This window comes from Phasianus colchicus, chromosome 7, assembly GCF_987193195.1.
Source record: "Phasianus colchicus chromosome 7, bPhaCol1.hap1.1, whole genome shotgun sequence".
Lineage (NCBI taxonomy): Eukaryota > Metazoa > Chordata > Aves > Galliformes > Phasianidae > Phasianus > Phasianus colchicus.
Genome location: NC_143442.1, coordinates 2,042,178 through 2,046,525, shown reverse-complemented (window position 1 = coordinate 2,046,525; position 4,348 = coordinate 2,042,178).

Here is a 4,348-nt window from a genome sequence, read left to right as displayed (position 1 = left end):
CCCTATTAGTTTTCACTCCAGTAAATAAATGGCTGGTGCTACTGGCAGTCAACAACGGGCAACGAGGGTCTCTTTCATGGCTGCCACTTTTCTCTTTGCAAAAAAAAGGCAGTGCGTGGAGGAAAAAAGGAAAAAGTGCCCCCTTTTTTACTCCACTAACTCTTTCTCTTCGGTCCTTTATTTTGTGGGGCTGAGTTTTTATGGCTGACAGGCCCAGAGGCGTGCTCTGTTGGTAGGGCTCCAATGGGTGCCTCCAGGAATCTCCTCCTGCTGCCAACCCTGACAGCAAGGAACCACAGCACACCGTGCTGGAAGGTCTGTGGTGGGTTGGAGATTGGGGAAAGGAGGAGCACATTGGGAAAACACACCCGTGTTCCCTGCGGGGAATACGAGGCTGTGTTGCCATGTGTGAGGGTTGTTTGGTTGTTGCTCTTTGGCTGGAGCTTCTCTGCTGTATTTTTGAGCAAGCTGAACATTTGTTTCCTCTTTATTTTGTATTTAATTCATGTTTTTTATGACCTAACACCTGGAAACAAGCTTTTTGGCTACGCCTGTGTTTTGCTGTGGCATACAAACCTATATTGGCTAAATACTCTAGTCTCCTAATAGCAGATCCTTGCAGATACTGGGATTTCCACCTTGGTTTTTCCTAAATCTCCTCTTTCCCTTTTCAACACCCTTATTTTTCCTCATGGTCCTTGTCTTTGAAGCAGTACTGCTTCTTCCATCCAACCCACCATGATGCCCACCTTTCTTTTCAGACCTGACCTCCTTCTTTCCCACAGTGTTTGTTTGAAGTGTTTGGTTTTTTCTCATACCAGAGAGGTGTCATATTGGTTCTATTAAGTCATGATTTCTGAAAGAAATGTCCAGGAGGAATCCTATTTGAGAGCATCCATTAAAAATGAATGGATGCTGAGTTGGTGTGAAATCCTCCTCTTTTTTGAGATTCCTTTGTGATTTGGGGTGCCAGACTGAGTGCACTTGGATCAAATCACTGACCAGATTTTTCTCTCTCCTCAAGCCATATGTAAACCAAGTCATATAGAGGACACAGGGCTGCCCAGTATGCCCTGTTCTTTATGAAATGCTGTGATCTAGTGGTGTGTTCCTGCTTTCACTGCTGGGAAAGTCATTTCTAAGCGGTAGAGACCGGTAGCACCAACTTCTTTTGTAGGTCTGGAAAATATGATCCTTCTGATATCACTGAGCACCCCATTTAGGTTGCTCATTCAGTCTTTCTGGCTCTGAATAGCTGGTTAACATTATTAAATGTTGTTAATTATGTCACTAATTGCGTGTGAAATTAAAGACTGTTTGGGCATGCAGGAACCTAAGCCTTAGGTTTTAATACAACTACAATATACTGATAGCTCAGAATATGTCTCCAAGCTGTTGTCCTGGAATCTTTTACCAAATAAGATGAGCACAATTAAACTTGCATAACGTTTGGAAATAGAGCACTATCAGTCTTGTTCTTGTGACACAAAGTTTAGTGCCCTCATTGCTGACCTCGAATTTTTTCTCACTGTGGCCTCCCCTTCTTCAGAGCATCATTTTCCTTGGGGGAAAAGACAAACTCATGAGTGTCTGCTATGAACAGTAATAACCAGGTGCATGTTTTAGGGGATTTGCTGCTCTGAGACACAGATGCAAAGTAGTTTAGCCTTGCTTCTAGACTTGGTGATGATGGACACGAAATGCGAAGGCAGTAGAACCACAGAGTCAATAGGGTTGGAGCAGACCTCTTAGAACCCCAACCCCAAAACAACCCATGCCCACTGCCCACATCCCTCAGTGCCACATCCCCACGGCTCTGGGACACCCCCAGGAACTGTGATTCCCCCACTTCCTGGGCAGCTGTGCCACTGCCTGGCTGCTCTTTGGAGAAGAGATGCTTCCTAAAACCAACCTGAACTTCCTATGGAGGAGGAGAATAGTCCTGGCTTAGCTCCATTCCAGCATTTAAGGGAAAAGTGAGGGATTTGGTGCAGTAGTGTTAAGATGCGTGCTGCTGTCCATGTCAGCTCTTCGCAGCCTGAAAAACAGCTTTTGTGTTTACCAGCTGTGAGCAGGACACTCAGCAACCACCACAAGCAAGCAATGAATAAGCTGCATTGAAAGGCTGCACTGACGGCCCTGTTAAGCAGCACTGTGTTCTCATGCCTGGAAATGAGAAAGTGTCTGAAGATCTATGAGAATGGAGATCTATTTTTACACAGTGCACAAAGATGGAGTCACAGCATCTAAAAAAACTGAAAAAAACCCACCCAAACCATTTCTGAAGGAACAGATGCTCACCATTCATACACCCTACAGACAAACACAGGATCTGCGACCAACAGAACCAACGTTGGTCTGTGATTGTTAACTCATTCATATAGGCTTCCAAACCAAGGAATTAATAAGAACTACTAAGAGCTGGCCTTTGATTCTTCTTGATTAAGCAGAACTTGGTGTGACAAAGTGCAGCATCCACTTGGAGGCTGGTAGCCCATCCATACCCATATCAGTGCTGCAGGATGCATTGGGTGCTTTGCCTCCACGGAGGAACCCATGACCCTCAAAATGAATTCCCAACCTTTTTGGGTCAACACCGATCACTCTGTTAATCCTCGAAGCTATATGGGACTCTTTAAATGCTTTACAATTTATTTTGTAATTTGTATGATTTTGCATGTTATTTTAAACGTGTGACTTTATAAACAAAATTTCTGGGCTGCTTGAAATCCCCATTTTGTACCTGGATGTACTGTTGAGTAGGGGCACCTTCTGCTGATGGAGGAGTGAATTGCAGTAAATAGATTTATTTGAAACTCAGGTATTTTGCCCTCTCCCTGGAGAAGTGTGAAGTTCTGATCGTACAAAGGACCCTACAAAGGCCTTTTAGCCTACAAAGAGGAGGGGAATCAACTCTTTGAAAGGGTGAGTGACAGCAGGACGAGGGGAAATGGTTTTAAGTTGAGGGAAGGGAGATTTAGGTTGGACATCAGAGGGAAATTCTTTACAGAGAGAGTGGTGAGGTACTGGAACAGCTGCCCAGAGAGGCTGCAGATGCCCCGTCCCTGGAGGTGTTCAAGGCCAGGTTGGATGGGGCCCTGGGCAGCCTGGTCTAGCATTAGGTGGGAAGGTTGGTGGCCCTGCATGTGGCAGGGGGGTTGGAGATTCATGATCCTTGAGGTCCCTTCCAACCCTGGTCATTCTGTGATCCCCTCTGTGCCAATTACAGCTTCATAGCCCTGCTCTGTTGTGGCTTTTTCCAGCTTTTCCCTTTCACTACTGTGCCATAGCATTGCTGCTCCTTCTGACCCCATTGGGGTGGTCACTACCACTGGATGCTCCGGCCAGGTGAGTCTGTTCTTATTAACAGCATTTGTGGAAATAGATACAACAATAATTATTAACTCCTATTGATCAGATTAGGCTTTTTGATGCTAAAAGACCTGAATCAAGAACTTGATCCTAGGGTGGTTGGCCCTCTGGTAGTGGCACTCAGCATCTTCCCCCTTCCCAAACTGTTAGCTGAGAGATGTATCTCTGTGTGTTGGGGTGAGGCTGCCATCACAGATAGGGCCATGGTTAGCACCCAGTGCCCGAGGTGCCCCAGCCGGTTCTACAGCCACTCAATGAAACACGTGGGTAATCCTTGGGTGCTCCTCCCCAGGCACTGCACAGCCCTACGTACATTATTCTTCCTGCAAAACCACAGAATTTATAAAACCAACGTTTGTACCGCAGTAACCCTAAGAGAAAGACTTGTCCTCCATTCCCGAGGTGCAGTGCAGGTAAGCAGTCAGCATCTCCTCTAAATCCGTGGGTCTGACTCGGCAGCCTCACTGCTGAGTGAACAAAAATAAAGCAACACGTGGGGAAACGGAATCCCAGAGGGGAGCGCACGCGTGGTGGTGCTCGAAATACAGGGGACAGAAATATCCTTGGCCTGGCCCATGGGCTGCTCGGCACTCTGCAGGTTGTGTTCCCATGATATGCAGGGAGGAAACGGGAGCAGGAAATACCGGTGTGTGCAGGGCTGGGGATGGGGACGGGCTGAGCTGCTCTGACTTAGCGCCGGTGCTTCAGGGGGAAGAGTCTGCTGTCTGTTTTTGAATGCTTTCTGCATGACTAATTAATGTTCTGAAATAAATGGTGCTGTTAAACTCTGTGCTGGTACAGGCAGCCGGCAGCCGTGGCTCATGTCCAATACTTTATCTAATCTTTGCTTTGTCAAGGACGGGGCACTGCTTGTCATCTCAAAGCCACTTAACTGCACTACAACGTGATGTCATGCTCCTCTACATGCGTGTCGATATTTATGCTCAGCCTGTTGGGAAACAGCCCCGAATACAGC